The 20,593-nt window shown below is 43.0% G+C and overlaps 2 long non-coding RNA genes across 2 annotated transcripts; both read right to left on the bottom strand.

The window, feature by feature from the left end:
* Positions 1-16,380: 16,380 nt before the first annotated feature.
* LOC123115811 (uncharacterized) lies at positions 16,381-17,006 on the bottom strand. Its single transcript, XR_006456753.1, has 2 exons — positions 16,805-17,006; positions 16,381-16,724 (listed from the first exon to the last, which is right to left on the bottom strand). It is a non-coding gene; the product is annotated as an uncharacterized lncRNA (long non-coding RNA).
* Positions 17,007-18,015: 1,009 nt separating this feature from the next.
* Positions 18,016-19,611, bottom strand: LOC123115810 (uncharacterized). Its single transcript, XR_006456752.1, has 3 exons — positions 19,300-19,611; positions 18,316-18,405; positions 18,016-18,028 (listed from the first exon to the last, which is right to left on the bottom strand). It is a non-coding gene; the product is annotated as an uncharacterized lncRNA (long non-coding RNA).
* Between the last annotated feature and the right edge of the window lie 982 nt (positions 19,612-20,593).

Here is a 20,593-nt window from a genome sequence, read left to right as displayed (position 1 = left end):
ATATGCTTCCTATGACAACAGAACAAAGGGCATACTAGTTAAAACATTAAGAAGTGGCATGTTAGAGCTTTCACTGCCAAGTACATAGCTAGAAAATATGTTGACAAGATAAGAGCAGATGAGAAAATTTCTCTGAAGGGTTTAGGATATATGGTGCAGCAAGAGTGGAACATGAAGGTTCACAGGCAAAAGCTTTGGAGAGCAAGGAAAATAGCATTCAACATTATCTATGGAGATGACATAAAACAATACAAAATGTTATGGGATTATGCAGCAGAGTTAAGGAGATCAAATCCTGGCAGCTCATTCTTTTTGAAAGTTGCTGATGATGGCCAGTTCCAGAAGTGTTATTTCTCATTTGATGCATGCAAGAGGGGATTTCTTTCAGCTTGCAGGCCTGTTATTTTCTTAGATGGCTGTCACTTGAAAACTCAATTTGGAGGCATTATGTTGACTGCAATAGGGATGGATCCTAACCACTATATCTATCCTGTGGCATTCGTTGTTGTGGAAACTGAGAACACAAAATCTTGGAGATGGTTCTTGAGTGCTCTAAAAGAAGACCTTGGCATTGTCAACACCTCATGTTGGACGGTCATGTCTGACAAGCAGAACGTAACTAACTGTTATTAATGCTTACGGATATTTTTTATATATGACAATGATTATGAACATTTGTTCTTTTATATGACAAGACCTATGAACATTTGTCCTTTTACATGACAATGCCTATGAGCATTTGTTCTTTTATATGACAATGGTTAGGATTATTAGTTTTGTTTTACTACAATGCTTGTAAATAGGTGTTCCCATTTCTGAGCGTATAAGGTGTTCACCTATAGGGTTTAATTAAGGCTGTTGGAGAACACTTCAGTGATTCTGAGCATAGATATTGTGTGAGACATATCTGGCAGAATTTCACTAGAATTTTTAAAGGAGAAATATTAAAAAACCAATTATGGAGATGTGCTAGAAGTACAACTCATGGTCAATGGCGAGAGAACATGGATAGAATGCTAGTTCTTAATAAAGATGCTCATGATTGGTTAGAGGAATTAGACCCTAAAACATGGGTACAGGAATTTCAAAGTGATTTCCCCAAGTGTGATGTGTTATTGAACAATAATTGTGAAGTTTTCAATAAGTATATTTTAGAAGTAAGAGAACTCCCCCTTTGAGCATGATTTAGAGGGTAAAAGGGCAATTGATGGGCCGAATCTATGGTAAGAAGCTGGAGTCAGAAATGTGGCCTGGAACCATATGTCCTAAGATCAGGAAAAGATTGCAAAGGCATATTGATGCTGCAAACACTTGCCATGCAGATCCTACTAGTCTGGGTATATTTGAAGTGCAAGACAAAAATAGGCAATTCAGTGTGGACATCAAGTTGAGGAAATGTAGTTGCAGAAGGTTGGATTTAACCAGAATTCCCTGTTGTCATGGAGTGGCAGCTTTGAGACATGAAAAAATTCCACCAGAATCAATGGTCCACCAATGTCACTCTATTGAGACTTACCGCAAGGCCTATGAGCAGATAGTGTTTCCATGCAAAGATGCAAGTGAGTGGCAGAAAATGTATGGAAGAGAAGTGCTTCCTCCCAAAATTAAAACAAAGAAAGCAGGAGGAGAAAGAATAGAAGGCAACAACCTGAAGAGATAGAGGGCAGGGCAGGGAGGAAAGTTGGCAGGGGTGGATCTATTATGCATTGTAGTTACTATGGACTTGTAGGACATAACATACGTGGATGCAAAGATTTTAAATTGGGGTTGAAACCAAAGAGGAAACTAACAAAGAAGAAAGTAAGAGCAGAGCCTGAAATTTCCTCCTCCGATGAAGAATATGTGGTCATGACACAGGTAATTTACATGAGCATAACATTTATCCATTTATGTGAATTTTTGTACATGATCAAAAGATGTACCTATTGATGCAAATGTGCATGAGCAGGAGGATAAAAATGCAAACAATGGGTTTTTCTCAGCAAGAAGCACCTACTTATGAGGCTGAGGTCATTAATACCTTACTGGAAGAGGTAAAATTACTTTCACATTGTCATGCACTTAATTTTTCATTCTTTCCTTACTGCCATGTCATGCACTTAATGTTTCATTATTTCCTTACTGCCATGTCACGCACTTAATTTTTCATTCTTTCCTTACTGCCATGGCATGCACTTGCTATTTCAATTTTTTTCACTTCCATGTAACAAACATCGCATTTGTTTTTCCTTCAGAGTGTTGCAAGCAAGACCATGGATCCACTTGATGCAGAACCTTTACCATTTTCTTCATTTATTTAAGAAAATGTCCCAAGCCACCCCTTGTCCAGCCAACAACTGTAACAAAAGAGGGCAATGTTCATAGAAAAAGAGAGGTTCTAGCTCTCGCAAAACTAAAAGCAGCAACTGAAAAAAGAGAGGTTGCAGACAAAGCAAAGTTTGAAGCAACTATGGCCAAGATAAGAGAAGAAGAACAAAAGATTTTGCAAGCTGAAGAGAAAAGGAGAGAAGAGGTTGCAGCAAAAAAGCTAGAGCTAGAGGAGAAGAAGAAATCTGTATTGAGAGAGAAATAGTTGGCAGCTGCAGAAAAAAGAAAACAAATTGAAGAAAGGAAAGGAACAAAATTAGATGCACAATAGGAGAAAAAAGCACTTGTAGATGCCAAAAGGAATGTACTACAAGCTACAAAGAAAGAAGCAGACTAAGAGGGCTGCAGAAAAGAAGAGAATTGCTGATGAGAAGAGACAACAGACTGAAGCTGCTCTAAGAGAAGAAGAAATGGAATTTTTAATATTCCAAGCAGACGAGCAAGAAAGGATAAGAGGTTCTCATGAGAGAGAGGATCACTCAAGGAAGCAGGCCTATGAGGGTCAAGTTCAAATGCAAGGCACATCCATGGTACAAAACTGGGAAGAGAGAAATCAACAAGCAGAAGAAGGGAACAATGGACAAGTTGAGGAGGAAATTTGCCAAGCCATGCATGACACATCAACATGCCAGGGAAGGGGAAGCAATTTGAAGCAGACACATTGGCCAAAAAGACCATATTTCAGTCAGCCAAGAGCTGGTTTTAAGAAACCAAGGGGAACAAGCATGTTCGATATAGTTAGGTAGGAGAGATGAGCATGTGAAATGAAGTGTGGTGTCTTTTCTTAACTAGTTGCACTATCTTTTATTTGCTTGCATGCATGTATGATATGGTCATGTGATGAACCTTAAGTTTACAAACTGATGTCTTTAGTACTGTAAACTGCTGTCTTTTGTGTCAGGTATGCAATATGTATGATATGTTCAAGAACATGTTGTGTTCTATTTTTCTCTATGTATTTGTCTCATTTCTGCTAGGTTAGTGGTCAAAATTACAGAGCTTTGTACTGAAATGATGTTAAATCAGTACAAAGCATGAACTGAACTGGTACAACATTGGTACAAGGCTTCTGAAATGCTTTGTGTTGTTCTAGTCAGGCATGACAATTTCTTATGGCAGTCAATAAAACAAATTTGAAGGTTTGCTCAAAGCAATTTTTTTGTCTGTGTATACTTGGCCACACTGATGTTTATGTTTTTTTGATAGTTCAAATAGTCAATTGCGAGTTAAAATGAATGTTGCACTGTAGTCTCCAAGTGCAATTCACACTTTTACTTTACATTTGAACTACCAGCATCCATAAGCTACAAAAAGATCACTGAAATATCGTGGATGTCGCCTAGAGGGGGGGTGAATAGGCGCTTTAAAATAATTACGATTTAAGCTTGAACAAATGTGGAATAAACCTAGCGGTTAATTTGTCAAGCACAAAACCTACAACAACTAGGCTCATCTATGTGCACCAACAACTTATGCTAAGCAAGCTAAACAACTAAGTGATATCAAAGATATAAGACAAGAAACAATATGGCCATCACAAAGTGAAATGAATAAGTAAAGAGCTTGGGTAAGAGATAACCAAGGCACGCAGAGACGATGATGTATCCCGAAGTTCACGCCCTTGCGGATGCTAATCTCCATTTGGAGCGGTGTGGAGGCACAATGCTCCCCAATAAGCCACTAGGGCCATCGTAATCTCCTCATGCCCTCGCACAATGCAAGATGTCGTGATTCCACTAAGGGACCCTTGAGGGCGTTACCGAACCCATACAAATGGCAACCCTTGGGGGCGGTCGCTGAACCCGTACACTTTGGCAACCCTTGGGGGCGTCAACTGTACCCGGCAAATTGCTCGGAGTGATCTCCACAACCTAATTGGAGACCCCGACGCTTGCCCGGAGCTTTACACCACAATGATTGAGCTCAGAACACCACCAACCGTCTAGGGCGCCCAAGCACACAAGAGGAACAAGCTCAAGGGTACCAAGCACCCAATAGTAATAAGCTTCTTAACTTGTAACTTCCATGTATCACCGTGGAGAACTCAAACCGATGCACCAAATGCAATGGCAAGGGCACATGGAGTGCCCAAGTCCTTCTCTCTCAAATCCCACCGAAGCAACTAATGCTAGGGAGGAAAATGAGAGGAAGAACAAGAAGGAGAACACCAAGAACTCGAAGATCTAGATCCATGGGGTTCCCTCACATAGAGGAGAAAGTGATTGGTGGGAATGTGGATCTAGATCTCCTCTCTCTTTTCCCCCCAAAACTAGCAAGAATCCATGGAGGGATTGAGATATAGCAAACTCGAAGAAGGTCAACAATGGGGGAAGAACACGAGCTCAAAGGATAATGTTCATTGGGGAAGAAGACCCCCTTTTATAGGTGGGGAAAATCCAACCATTATGCTCACAGCCCGCACAGAGTGGTACAACCGCTCGACCTCACGGTACTACCACTAGGGGTAGCGGTACTACCTCAAAGGGTAGCGGTACTACTGCTTGCGAGCGGTACTAAACAAATACATCTGTGCCTACCACCGCTGGACTTGTGACGAGTTTTTGGTCCGGAGCGGTACTACCGCTGTATTAGCCATGGTAGTACCGCTCTGGAGCGGTAGTAAAAAATTACATCCACTCATGTCCGCGGTAGTACCGCCGCAACCTTTTCAGAACACCAAAACTACCACAACTTCTGCAAACGGACTCCGAATTCGATGATACCAAGTTTGTTGGAAAGCTAGCAGCAAGGGCTAACACAATATTGATAGAAATAACATTAAGAAGGAAATTAGAAAAGTCCCAAGAGAAAATGGTGAGAACCCTTCCTCAAATAAGACCGGTAAAAACTACAACACCCAAAACGCAATAGAAGAGGCATATGAAATCCGTTTTCGAAGTACTAGAGCTTGTCACAAAGATAACCACAAGCTCTAAAACCTCAAAAGACAAAACAAATAAGAATCAAGAAAGATGATGCAAGGATGCAATGGTTTGAGCTCTCGACGAATGATATGATCAAGCTACTCACTTGAGAGCCCCCCTTGATAGTACGACTATCGATCCTATAACCCGGTCTCCAAACTGTCACCGTGAGACCGGTAAAATATAAAACCTATCAAGGGCAAAACTTTGCCTTGCACGAAGTCCACTTGAGCTAGATGATGACGATCTTGACTCCCTCAAGTTGGACCACCTTTCTCGACTACGTTCGCTCGGTGAAGACTAGTTGATTTCTCCCCCATACTCCATTATGGGTGAGCCACTCTTTGGCACATCTTCACAAGTCCATTGATACCATAATGGACGGCAAGCTACAAGCATGATTTCTTCGTGATGCTCCACTTGAACTTGCAGAACACAACCTTGATTTGATGTCATCCTCCATGGGTTGAGTGATATCTTCCTCTTGACGCAAGCCCATGAACACATACCTAAACCCACATAGAACTCTCACATAGACCATGGGTTAGTACACAAAGCACAATGGATAATGCTTACCATACCGTGGGATCACTTGATCCCTCTCGGTACATCTTCTACACTTTGTGAGTTGATCAACTTGATTCACTCTTGACTTAGTCTTGATCAACCTTGAATCTTTCCAACTCTCTTCATTTGGATGATGTCTTGAAGGTAAACATGAATAATCACACAATCTTCTTATTCAAGACATGCTTGCAATAAGCTCAACACTCACATAACCAATCTTTGGATAATTCCTTAATAGCACCTTGGTCAACTCATAAACTCCTTGACACCAACACATGGACTTCAAGAAGAGCCTATGGACAAATCCTTCAAATATAACTCAATGAAACCATTAGTCCATACAGAGTGTCATTAATTACCAAAACTACACATGGGGGCACCGCATGTCCTTTCAATCACTCGTAATCTAAAGATGTTCATCCAGGACATGCCAAATAGAATTACATTGCATACCATTTAGAATATTCATCTTACATTGCATAGCATTCCGTCTCGAGCTAACATCACGTTGCATGACATCCCAGTTCATCAATAGAACACTGAAAATATTCAGACAATTGCCATCGGCATACGAACAACTAGTACTAATCTTCAGTGCGACAACAAATTTTTTGAATTTTCTGTGTACATCAACTACTAATCTTTAGTGCCACAACAAACGATCAGCTACTAATCTTCAGAAGGCACACCAGAGCCGTTGTCGGCCAAAGCACATGCCTGCTATAGAGACCCTACAATAGGTCCATTCTGGGAGTGCGCCAGGATCACACACCCGGTCTCCGATCCTTAGGCGCCGTGCGTGCTTGCCACACACAACCTCGAGCTGCTGCTCGAAGCCACCGGCGCCGTGTGTGTGTGCGGCGGACAACCTCGAGCCGCCAACGCCGTGTGTGTGTGTGTGTGTGTGTGTGTGTGCGCGTTGCACAACCTCGAGCCATCGAGACGTAAGTGCGGTGCACAACCTTGCTAGTAGCAAGGGGAGGGACGACGGGCACCGGAGAAGGACTTCTCCCTCACGCTGCCGCCGCCGCCATCGAGAGGAGAGGATTTGGAATTAAGGGTTAGGGATTTGAGGGGAAATTTGACTATCCCAAGCCCGATCTGATTTAAGCGGTCCGGCCAAAGCACATGCCTGCTGTAGAGACCCTCCAATAGGTCCATTCCGGGAGTGCGCCAGGATCACACACCCGGTCTCCGATCCTCAGGCGCCGTGCGTGCTTGCCGCACACAACCTCGAGCCGCTGCTCCAAGCCGCCAGCGCCGTGCGTGCGTGCGGCGGACAATCTCGAGCCGCCAACGCCGTGTGTGTGTGCGTTGCACAACCTCGAGCCATCGAGACGTAAGTGCCGTGCACAACCTTGCTGGTAGCAAGGGGAGGGACGACGGGCACCGGAGAAGGACTTCTCCCTCATGCTGCCGCCGCCGCCATCGAGAGGAGAGGATTTGGGATTAAGGGTTAGGGATTTGAGGGGAAATTTGACTATCCCAAGCCCGATCTGATTTAAGCGGTCCGGCTGGACCCGCTCGCGAGGATGACCTAGCGCGTCTGCGTATGAGAAACGTGTACATGACCGTACATGTACCCTGATCGCGTGTACGGGACTGTTTTGGAGCGATTCATGACTTCCAGGACTGTTTTGGAGCGGGCCGAGAAATTCTAGGACGGTGAGTGTAATTTACTCTGCCCCCAATATAGAGCGGTCATTGGAGATTCTCTAGGAGGGTGGAAATGTCATTCACCATGGGCCTGACAATTGGTTTTACTTTTTTACTTGCTGCAACTCATGTGCCCTAGTGATGGAGATACTGGCGGAACTTTTGGTGTGGTGGATGCTCAGCTTACCACAACGGGAATTGTGAAGCCTAGGAAGGCATCACATGACAACTCGCTGAGGTTTTTGTCCCGAGCAAACGCCAATGTTCAGAACACCTTGATACGTCTCCAACGTATCTATAATTTATGAAGCATTCATGCTATTATATTATCTGTTTTGGATGTTTACAGGCTTTATTATACACTTTTATATTATTTTTGGGACTAACCTATTAACCGGAGGCCCAACTCATATTGCTGTTTTCTTGCCTATTTCAGTGTTTCGAAGAAAAGGAATATCAAACGGACTCCAAACGGAATGAAACCTTCGGGAGCATGATTGTTGGAACGAACGTGATCCAGGAGACGTGGACCTGAAGTCAGGGAAGCTTCGAGGAGGCCACGAGGCAGGGGGGCGCCCCCCCGGGCGCGCCCACCCCCGGGCGCGCCCTCCACCCTCATGGGCCCCTCGTGGCTCCCCTGACCGACTTCTTTCGCCTATATAAGTCCATATATCCTAAAACCTTTGGGGAACACAATAGATTGGGACTTCCACCACTACAAGCCTCTGTAGCCACCAAAACCCACTCGGGACCCTGTTCCGGCACCCTGCCGGAGGGGGGATCCCTCACTGGTGGCCATCTTCATCACCCCGACGGTCTCCATGACGAGGGGGGAGTAGTTCACCCTCGAGGCTGAGGGTATGTACCAGTAGCTATGTGTTTGATCTCTCTCTCTCTCCCTCTCTCGTGTTCTTGAGGTGATACGATCTTGATGTATCGCGAGCTTTACTAATATAGTTGGATCTTATTATGCTTCTCCCCCTTTATTCTCTTGTAATGGATTTAGTTTTCCCTTTGAAGTTATCTTATCGGATTGAGTCTTTAAGGATTTGAGAACACTTGATGTATGTCTTGCCGTGCTTATCTGTGGTGACAATGGGATATTCACGTGATCAACTTGATGTATGTTTTGGTGATGAACTTGCGGGTTCCGTGACCTTGGGAATCTATGCATAGGGGTTGGCACACGTTTTCGTCTTGACTCTCCGGTAGAAACTTTGGGGCACTCTTTGAAGTACTTTGTGTTGGTTGAATAGATGAATCTGAGATTGTGTGATGCATATCGTATAATCATACCCACGGATACTTGAGGTGACAATGGAGTATCTAGGTGACATTAGGGTTTTGGTTGATTTGTGTCTTAAGGTGTTATTCTAGTACGAACTCTATGATAGATCGAACGGAAAGAATATCTTCATGTTATTTTACTACGGACTCTTGAATAAATAGATCAAAAAGGATAACTTTGAGGTGGTTTTGTACCCTACCATAATCTCTTCATTTGTTCTCTGCTATTAGTGACTTTGGAGTGACTCTTTGTTGCATGTTGAGGGATAGTTATATGATCCAGTTATGTTATTATTGTTGAGAGAACTTGCACTAGTGGAAGTATGAACCTTAGGCCTTGTTTCCTAGCATTGCAATACCGTTTACGCTCAGTTTTATCATTAGTTACCTTGCTGTTTTTATAATTTCAGATTACAAATACTCATATCTATCATCCATATTGCACTTTTATCACCATCTCTTCGCTGAACTAGTGCACCTATACAATTTACCATTGTATTGGGTGTGTTGGGGACACAAAAGACTTTTTGTTATTTGGTTGCAGGGTTGTTTGAGAGAGACCATCTTCATCCTACACCTCCTACGGATTGATAAACCTTAGGTCATCCACTTGAGGGAAATTTGCTACTGTCCTACAAACCTCTCCACTTGGAGGCCCAACAACGTCTACAAGAAGAAGGTTGTGTATTAGACATCAAGCTCTTTTCTGGCGCCATTGCCGGGGAGGTGAGTGCTTGAAGGTATATATTTAGATCTTGCAATCGAATCTTTTTGTTTCTTGTTTTATCACTAGTTTAGTCTATAAAAGAAAGTTACAAAAAAATGGAATTGAGTTTGTCTCATACGCTTCATCTTTTTAATATCTTTCATAAGTATGATGAATAGGAAAATTGTGCTCAAGTGCTAGAAGAAGAAGTCTATAAAATGTTTGGTACTAAATCTTTGAATGATGAGCATGATTGCAATGTTGTTAGTATGAACTCTTTGAATATCCATAGTACTAATGATGATTGCACTAGTCATGATGAAAATGTCTCTTATAAGCATGTCAACTTTTGTGGAGTGCATAGAGTTTGCAAGTACACACCAAATAGGGAAGATAGGTATTGCAAGAGGCATAAGCATTTAGAAACTAAATGGTTGCTAGAAAGGCTAGATGTTTTTGCTGCAAATTTAAAATTTCTTCGTCGTACTTGTGAACTTTGCAATGAACGTGACCATTTAAATCCCCAATGCAAATTGTTTCATGATTGAATCGTGTCCAAAAATTGTGAAGACTTTATTTCCCTTGCACATCATAATGAACTTAGTTTACTTTTGGGTTATGAATAATTGAAACGTGCAACTAAGAATATTCCAGAATTTTCCCTAGGGAGAGCTCTTGGTTTTGATCTAGAGGAAATTTATATGTATTGTGCGGTGAATTGCATTGAAAATCCTTATATTGCCAATTACATAAAGAAAAGAAAGCAAATAGAAGATGATGAGAATACTAATGAAAGGGAAGAGACTTCCCAATATCCTCCTATTATTTCTTATGATGAATCAGGTAACGAGGAGGAGCTTTCTATTCAACCAATCTCATCAATAAGGAGCCCAAAAAAGAGGGATAAACCCACACATGATGTGAAGAATAAAAAAAAAAGACGGAGAAGCAAAGGTAAAAAGGTATCCCTCTCAAATGATGTTGCTCCTATTACTCCTTGTGATGATGATAATTTCTATACAATTGGTGCTATTCATACTATTAATGATGAGCATGATTATGCTTATGATATGAAAAGGTCCAAGCTTGGGGAAGCTATGTCTGATGAGGATGACATATTTGAGAATATATTTGCTGTAATTAATGTTTGTCCCAAGCTTGGGGATGCTATGTTTAATGAAGATGATATTTTTAGCCTCCCAAGTTTTGATATACAAATTTGTTATGATGATAGCATGCCTCCTACTTATGATGATTGTATTAATGAAAGCGGGTTTGGAAGAGTGTCAACTTTAGGAAGTAATGATCCCACTATTTTGGAGGATGTTGAATCTTATTGTGATGAATATGAAAGTGGATTTGGAGAGGCCATGACTTTATTTAGTGATGATTCCACTATCTTGGAAGAGGTTTCAATCGATTATGATGAGAACAAAGTTGCTACTTGTGATGATTATTGTGATGAAACTTATGCTATAAAAAGTAGTGATGATTATATTTATAAAACTTGTCATGATTATGATTAACCTTTTTCTGAACATTACTCTTTTAATGTGGAAACAATTTTTAGTATTCGAGTCTCTTATGATACTCCCACTATTCCGAATAAGAAGAATTTTTCTTATGTGGAGAGTAGTAAATTTTCTATGCTTGTAGATCATGAAAAGAATGCTTTATATGCTGGTTATATTGTTGAATTTGTTCATGATGCTACTGAAAATTATTATGAAGAGGGAACATATGCTTGTAGGAATTGTAATAATATCAAGTTTCCTCTCTATGTGCTGAAAATCTTGAAGCTATGCTTGTTTTGCCTTCCTATGATAGTTGATTATTGTTCCATAAGTTGTTTGCTCACAAAATCCCTATGCATAGGAAGTGTGCTAGACATAAATGTGCTAGTCATATTCTTCAGATCCTCTCTTTATGTTTCAATTCTTATCTTTTATGTGAGCATCACTGAAATCATCATGCCTAGCTAGGGGCGTTAAACGATAGCGCTTGTTGGGAGGCAACCCAATGTTATTTTTGTTCTTTACTTTTTGATCCTGTTTAGTAATAAATAATTCATCTAGCCTGTGGGGACCGATTCTATGGGTATTAATTTCTAGAAAATGGCCCTTGTGCTCACCAGCCCCATGATAACTGTTAGCTGATGAGGCACCAACTTGATACAGAAATTCCAAGCAAAATACAAAATATGTAGTACAAGACCATTCTGGCATGTGAGTACAATAGATGGTTTCTAATGATTGATGGCGGAAGCGGTTTGTGGATCATCAGTATCTATGGGACTCCAATTCCCACAGGAACAGCTGACCAGGTTAACTCCTATCTTCGCGAGGCTGCTATCACCGTTGCTTAGGTTCCGGGGCTGTCAACACGGTCGCTCCTCTCCGCGCAAGAAATCTGGCCAAGACAATAGCCAGGGACAAGCCAGTGAGTACTTTGAATGTACTCGCAAACATTATGAACACAAGTATAATATAACCATGATATGCTGAAAATATTTTATGCTCATGACGTCAGTCACGAAAGATAATAAAAATTCTGATGCACGCAAGCATGTTATTTATGAATATGCAATAACATAGTAGTATTAAAATTATGAAATAAATAACAAACATGCTGCAGTCGGGCGTCTTAGTGACACCACATAAAGGGCTTTAAAAGAAATGCCGCAGTCGGGCGTCTTAGCGACACCGCATAAAGGGTTTTAAAAGAAATGCCGCAGTCGGGCGTCTTAGCGACACCACATAAAGGGCTTTAAAAGAAATGCCGCAGTCGGGCGTCTTAGCGACACCACATAAAAGGGCTTTAAAAGAAATGCCGCAGTCGAGCATCTTAGCGACACCACATAAAGGGCTTTAAAAGAAATGCCACAGTCGGGTGTCTTAGCGACACCACATAAAGGGCTTTAAAAGAAATGCCGCAGTCGGGCGTCTTAGCAACACCACATAAAGGGCTTTAAAAGAAATGCCATAGTCGGGCGTCTTAGCGATACCACATAAAGGGCTTTAAAAGAATCACAGTGAATATCCAGGAGGTAGAACCGTCCCAGGGATATTCGATAATACCAATAATATCACGGGTTAGTCCACAACAAAAATAATAATCATAATTATCACATGTCACAAGTCGTAATGCCAGTTCTGATTTAACAGTTTCACCTCCGAAGAACGACACTAAGACCGACACTTGACCCATCCCAGACTGTAATCCTTAACCATGGACACGGCTATTCGAATAGGTTTTAATCTCTGCAGAGGGTGTACTCTTTACCCACAAGTAACGGATTCCTTTAGTCCATCGGGACTAATTCCGTCTACGGTCTTTTAAATGAAAACGCACCTGACTGGCACACACCAGCTTAACTTACCGGTGTCTGGAATCACCCACGACACTGTTAAGCAAAACTCTAAGTGGGGAGGCTACAACCTTGATTAGCATGGGATCACAAAATTTATACCGCGCGCAAAACTGGGGAAGCTACCCCCTCGGCTACAACCGAAACACCCATGCCCCCTGACCGGATGACTGGCTTTAATCCATAGCCTTGGTACCCTCATCCCGGCCCCTCTGTACGGTGTGTGCTAGAAAGGGGTTGACAAATTACTGAACCGTACCCTACCCGTGGCAGGGACAAGTGGTAGCACGAAACAAGTGTGGGGGTTGCTGGAACAAGACTCGATCTACGATCGACTCAGGAGGTTTATAATTTTTCCCTGCATGACATGTATAACAAAAATATTTCAACCAACAGAATCACCGCTCATTATACCTTACTATGACATACCGGACATAACCGTCCCGACGGAGACCGGCGACAAACTCATGCCTACACAAGGTAGAGGTTTTCCCGGATTCCTTCCGGTATGCATGCAAGGCACATGAGGATGATTATCATCACAAGTGTGTTCATTTCCAACAGCATGGAAATCACTAATATGCATTCATGCAAATGATCATATCACATGAACTAACAATTTCTCCGAAATGAGGTGGTGTTATAAACGTGTCAACGAACACAAAAAAATATTATGCCGGGGTTCAGAATGCTTGCCTTCAGGTCATGGGAAGGCAGGGTGCATTTCAAAACTCTTGAAATATTTCTCCTCTCTCCAAAAATCCTATTTAAAAAAATATATATACGAATTAACACACAACATCAAAACAGCACAAAAAGTTGTTTTGAAATTTTTTCAAATAAATCTTAAAATAAACTAGACAATATTTGAGAGCGGTAGGAAAAAGAATTAATCTATTTGGAGTTGTATTTAAGAAGTTATAGCCGGTCAAAGTTTAAGTCAAAATCTGTTATTTAAAATAAAATAGAAAAGAAAACGTTTCGAATATTTACGTACACGTCGAAGGCGTATTTTGGAAACGCGCTTCCACTTAACCCACGCGGACTGGGGCGGGGTCACTGACAGTGGGTCCAGGGGGCCCATTGGTCAGGTTTGACCAGTCCATCCCTCCCTCCTCTTCCTTCGCCCGAACGGAGGCGAGGCGACGGCGATCAACACCGGCGAATGGCTGCTCCCCGCGGGCTCTAGAGAGTCGAGATGGATCCGCAAGACCGGGGCGGTCCTCACGGTGGTCGTTGGGTCGGCGGGGGTGGAGGGAGTCGCCGACGGTGAGCTTCGTGGCGGAGGAGGCCTAGGGGGGCAAAGTGCTTTTGGGGCTGCGGTGGTTCCCGATCAAAATCGAGTAGGGGGAAGGGTTCACGGGAGGAAGAGAGGGCTTCTAGTGGAGAGAGTGGAGAGGGGGAGGCCCTGGTGGTGCTGGAGTGGCTGGGGCAGTGGCGGCGGCAGGAGTTGCCGGAGACGGGGAAGAAAACCTCCCCGGGTCGATTGCGAGCTAGGGAAGCGCCATTGAGGTGGCCTGAGGTTGCCTGCGTGCGGGGACGGGCTCGGGGCTTCCTTAAATAGGAGAGTCGAGGCGGTTCAGCGGCGACCGCGGATAAGGTCGCCGGCGACCATCTTTCTGTAGCTTGGGCGACGCGGCGGCGATGAGCGCTAGGGGACACACTTGCGGATGAGCTCGCACTGCTCCAGGAGGCAGGTGGCAAGCATTGGCAGCTTGGGCGGCACCGACCTGGCCGAGACGCGCTGCGGACGCCGGCGTGCCACCAAGGGCTCTGACGGCGGTGCTGTAGGCTGCCAGGGCGGGTTGGCGCGTTGCGGGGAGAAGGTTAGTGAGTGGCGTGGCTCCGCAGGGCGGTGGCAAACCAGGGGCGCGACGCGTCAGCTCGGGCGCGGCACGTGCAATACGCGTGCTCTGCTCGCGCCCAGAGCATGCACGGGACGTGCTCGACGAAATGCTATGGCATGCTAGGGGGTTCCAAACCACAAGAGGGTTAGCAGAGTGGGGTTATAGGCTAGGGCAAATCCATGGGACATGCTGGATAGGTCAGGGGCTCAAGTTCACAATGTAAACTTGAAATCATGCCAAATCTGGCTATGCACTCATGGTGTTTGTCAAAATGCCAAGGGCATCCAAGCAGTACTTGGGGTGACCAAATTCTCCAGATCAGTGTCTCTGTGGGTGTATGGGAGGGTGGTGAAGTTAGTTTGCCAAAAGGAGAAACTTGCTAGTGCAAGATTTGCAAAACTACAATTTTGGACAGGGAGTAAATGGCATCATTACATGGACCAAAAGTGTTCCAAAAAGTGCATGCTCCTGGACTTAGGGGTTTTGCAGGGTTGACTACAAGCAGGGGGAAGTACAAGGTCACTAGAGCAAGAATGAATAGAGTTGCAATAGAAAACACAAGTCTGGTCCAGAATGAAAAAGGGGTTGATACACTTAATTTCTCCAAAGAACATCACTAGGTTTTTGCATAAAGTTGGATGGCATGTTACCACTGATATCCCATAATTTTGGTGGAGGCTCTGAGGAGATATTTAATTAGGCTATAGTGCAAAAATGCCCACTGGACCAGATTTGAAAAACAGGTGTAAAACTCAAAATATGCAATGAAATAAATATATTATTGCACAAAAGTGATTTAGAGACATCACATGACATCTCCAAATTTTGGTTGGATTTTTAGTTAAACTAGTACAAATGTCCGTGCGTTGCACCAGACGAAATATTAAATATAACTTGCTCCACATGCAATTGTGAAACACATTTTTAACCCAATTATTGCAAAATAAGGTTACACCAAGTATTTCTTTTTGGTATGAAATAGTCTTTCAATCAATTTTATTTTTTGTTGTTCGGAAAAACATGAATATTTTTTTTGTTTTGAGAAGGTGTTTTTTTATTAATTTCAACAATATTTTTTAAATGGAATCATTTTTATGGTGACGAAATTTTTTTGCAATATAATATTTCATTTGTAATTTGTTTTGCACTATTTTTTGGGCTTGGCCCATTAAAAACTTGACCGACACACACATGGACGACACGCATGAACGCGATCTTTCTTCCTGTTTCCCATTCTTCTCCCCCCCGGTTAGGATAGGGCCGACGCCACCTCCGTTGTCCCCGTCATTCTCGGAGGACGAGGGCAGGAAGAATAGCGCTTCCAGTGGCCGCACCATCATGTCCTTGGGCGGCTCCCTCTTCCTCCCTGTCCCCTCCCACCCATCTGGAGTAAGAAAGCGACCATGATGAGCTTGCCATGGAATTTAAGCGGCTCCATTGTTCACATCATGTCAGGCAATGTCATTGTCAATTGGGGAAAATCCATATATGAGAACATCAGACATCTCATTTCCTCTTTCCCCACATCCCACATAAACCAGAGCTTCAGAATTGGAGTACCGCAGACATTTTCAAACTCAATAGACGGTATAGAGATGGTACCAAGAAAAAATATAGACAAAGATTTTCCCACATCCATGACAACAGAGCAGTCAGCTAACCACCTTAGAAAGTGCCTGACTAATGACATTTTTTCCACAACCAAAAACACCAAATAGCACCATGTTCCTCCAAAAACTGAGGGGAGTGATACTAAGGGGAGCCATTTCAAATTAGAAAACACTGGGATTTAATGGCGTTGGAAGGAAATGAAAAATCAACATCTGCAAAATGTTTGGTTATCTAAGAGAAGAAACCATAATAAATAAAAACATGTGTTTTATTCTGGAAATTGAAGCTCGGATAAGTTGTAGACAAACATGTCATGTAAGAAGAGGTGTCCACACCGAGCTTTGATGCATCAGGTCTTCGTGTACGCACATGCCATATCTGCAGCTCATTAACTTCCAAACATTAAGCTAGTAAATTAGTCCTCAAAAAAGTTATACCAAATAACTTCCTTGCTTGAAGCATAGTTAACTACTTCTTGATGCCCTGAAATTTCAGCTCTAGAAATGTATCCTGCATTTGCATACATAGCAACAACAGTTTATGAAACAAAGTTAAGCAATGGTAGAATGAATGGGAATAAATAAAAGATGTCATAAAGTGATAGCATCCACTTAACCTGTAGGCTATGTTGACCCGCTCGAGCGATGTAATTTACTTTCCCATGGAACCAGATTGAAGAGCGAAATGGTGGTTCATCAAATTATTCTCAAAGACAATCTGTCAGAGTTAGATAACATTAGAATTTGAACACAGGTTAATAATTAGAATCTAATTTGTTATTTCAAAATCTAAAAGCTCACACTTAGAATATCTTAATCAAGTGGGTGCCCATGCAGCAAGGTGCACAAAATCAGCTCTTGTGGCCTTTGTTCTATCTATGTATGATAAAAAATAATACTGAGTTGTACCTTCAGAAAACCAGAAAATTATGCAATGTTGTACTATGTAGGTCAACAGTGATATCCATGCCTGGTGATTATTTTCTGGGCATTATGTCCCATAATGTGTACTTGAGTGTGGTTTTCAGATGACAAACAATACAACCACAATTTCAGTATAGAGAGATGTGTCATAGTTCGGGTGCATCAATTTTTCTTGGCACTAAAAATATTAGAGCTTGGGTAGAAATAATAGTATCACACCAGTGTGAAACATCTTTCTGACTAACTGTTTTAGGAATAAAAGAGATGCATAAGCAAATTCATTCAACAAACAACAACTTCTATGTTTGCCTACTTCTCAACAAAATTTCATAGCCACGGCTAAAACTAAGACTAACAACCACACCAATCCAACAAATCTGTTGGGAGATAAGATAAGTTATGCAAGAAGAAAAACAATACCAGGATTTATTTTACCTGATTTATTCTACCATTAAGTTATGCAAAAGGTACAATGCAACCTTGAAACCACCAAGAGAGGATCTTGTGTATCATTCTCTGTTCTTTTAAAGATTAATTACTAGCGGATGCAATCAAATATGATGGATGAGTGAATATGCCGCCCTCATGTCAGATAAGTAACGTAATTACCTCTAGATGCGCATCGTGGTTCCACGGGCCAAAACCATTTCCACAGAAATTAGGCATTGGTGGCGGCAGATGATGATGCATCTGGTTTGGACTCGCCACTGACGGCAACCTTTGAAGGTCCCCACCATGATGTTGCTTAAGCAAGGAGGACACCCGCATTATCTCTGGTAGCATAAGTACAACAACAAACATTAGAAGCCAACATTAGCATGAAAAGGTGCTCCATGAAAAACTTTCTGTCACCGAAGAATCATATGAATCAAGGTACACACACACACACACACACAACCTGCACCTTGAGGCCAAAATAGAGTCAAGCAGAGCATGTTTGCATCAACAAGAGAGAAACATAAGCAATCATGCCATGGCAAATCAGCAAGGACAAATTCCCATCTAGGCCAATAATGGTAGACGGGGCGACGGCGGCGAGGGAGCGAATCGAGGCTCTCACTGTGGCCCAACAGCTTGATGTAGATTGGTAGCACCTGCGTGAAACAGGACAAGCTTCTGGTGCTCCCGCAACAGCTCCGACATGTAGTGGCTGCGGCGACAATGACGCCATCCAATCCAATGGCACAGGAGGGCACAGAAAAACAGAGACAACCAATTCAGTGAGGCCGCCCGCCCAGCAAATAGAATATACATTCCATGAAACTCCCTTTTGGGTTCTAATGATTCAATCCTTGCTATGGAAGAAAAAAACAAACAAAGAAAACATTTACTTTATTTCAGGGTGCCCGAACCAAACTATATATATTCCATGGCTATATGGCAAACCATTAGTTAAGAGTATTTTACATTAAAAGATTGAGACTAATTAACACTACAATGATAGCATCTTCAGAAACCAAATTAAATAACAAACATTTTTAATTAACTACAACAACAGAAAGTACAAGTGTGTATAAGTAAGAACCTAGGTGGAACAGATGTTTGCATAACTACCTAGTAGACAACATATTTGCATCAGTAAGCCATGGTATGGAATTATTTGATTACTTCATGTCTAGACATTCAGGTCCATGTTTTTCTTTGTTTTTTGTTAGTCCATTATTGTAGAAAAAGGCTTATGATATGAATTCCAATGCTTTCTCGACACTCTTATCCTGTCCATCTAAATCTCAGTGAAGATGTCTGGTTTCAGCCACAACCATCTGTCATAAAAAAACACCAGATGAATGCAGATGATAATGTATATCCTTGATCTATAAAGGATATCTATAAAGACTGTAGCTTCATGTATTACCAAGCATGAAGTCTAATTTTTGTGGAACACTCATGGTGGTGAAAGCCCTTTCTTTTCGACAAACTACATAAGATAGGAAACAAACCTTACTTCACCTAACGGTTAGCAGCTAAGCCTTCCTCTGTCAATTTTATTGGATATATACAAGAGGATATATTTGATTGCCTAGATTCAGAAAAAAAATGATACCTGATACTGACCACCATTTATAACTTCTAGTACATTGCTAGGGATTGGAAGGATCTACATATCCTCTTCCGTAATCCTCCAAGACCAAGAGCAAACTGACGGATTTCATTGAGCACCTCCAGTACACAGCAAAGCAAGCAAATCCAGCCATGGGGCATACCAACGGACTGAGCTTGGATTAACCTGGCATGATTACTGTTACTCGTCACTTCAGAAGCCATGTACTGCCGCAACAGATTTTATTGATAGCCAAGAAAGATTCAGTGCTTGCTTCTCATGGTAATTCCTGGAACAATATAAGTTTTGGGATTGAAGAGGTATCTCTGCTTCCTTACTCCCAAGACAGTACTTGTAGAAAATGAATCCTGCAATGACGATGCTGATGAAGCACGACGACAGCAGCCCTAACCACGGAAACCCAATCATCTTCTTTTGCCTGAGATGTTCAAAATCATGCAGGGGTTTCACGACACGCTGATGCAGGCGCTCCACCCGCCTCCCCCTCCCCTCGGGTGCACCTGAGGCAACATGGCCCTCCCGGGGGAGAAGCAGGCGTCCGTGTTCTGCAGCACATCCATGGCGATGGCGATGCCTGGGCACCAATTGTGAGGGAAGGAGCCAAGCGAACGAGAGGAAGATGAGGAAGGGCTCGATCCGGAACACCAGCCCGCACCAAGCCCCGCCGCCTCAACAGGAGCCCGTCTCCCTGCCTGCCGGCGGCTCATCGGAGCCTCCACCGCCCCAGCCCCACGGCCGCGCGGGACTCCCGCACCGGCGGCAGCCCCTTGGGGCCTCCAAGCCGATGCTAGACCCGGCACGGGGGAGGGGCTGGCCCTGAGGAGCGGGAAGCCGGCGAATCCGTCAGTCAGGATGTGGGCGGCGCCCTCCATCATCGCCGCCGTTTAGGGAGGGACGCGGTCTCGGTCGACGCGGTGTGGGGCGGGCAGCGCGGGGCAGGAGGTGTCGACGGGATGGAGGTGGAGATGGGATCGAAGAGGCAGGGTCGTGCGGGGCGCTGGGATTTTCTTTCTTATTTTCTCTCCTCTGTACCGGTTCGGGGCTGACTTATGACGAGGACTGCGGGTCTAATTATTAAAAGCACAGGGACTTTTGTACAAAAATGCCGGCGACGTACCACCAGAAGCAATGCGTGGTTTATTAGTAGGTAAATATTTATCAACTGGTTGCAGTACAAAAAGAGCTCCAAAACTTAAAACAAGTCATTTTAATGAATAAAGCTCATGGTGAAATAAATTAATAAATAAATCCACTGGCTAAGAGGCGTTTTTAATGA

The sequence above is a fragment of the Triticum aestivum genome, chromosome 5B (genome assembly GCF_018294505.1).
Source record: "Triticum aestivum cultivar Chinese Spring chromosome 5B, IWGSC CS RefSeq v2.1, whole genome shotgun sequence".
Classification (NCBI taxonomy): domain Eukaryota; kingdom Viridiplantae; phylum Streptophyta; class Magnoliopsida; order Poales; family Poaceae; genus Triticum; species Triticum aestivum.
The sequence above is the reverse complement of the archived record's forward strand: the minus strand, read 5'-3'. Positions and strand labels throughout refer to the sequence as shown.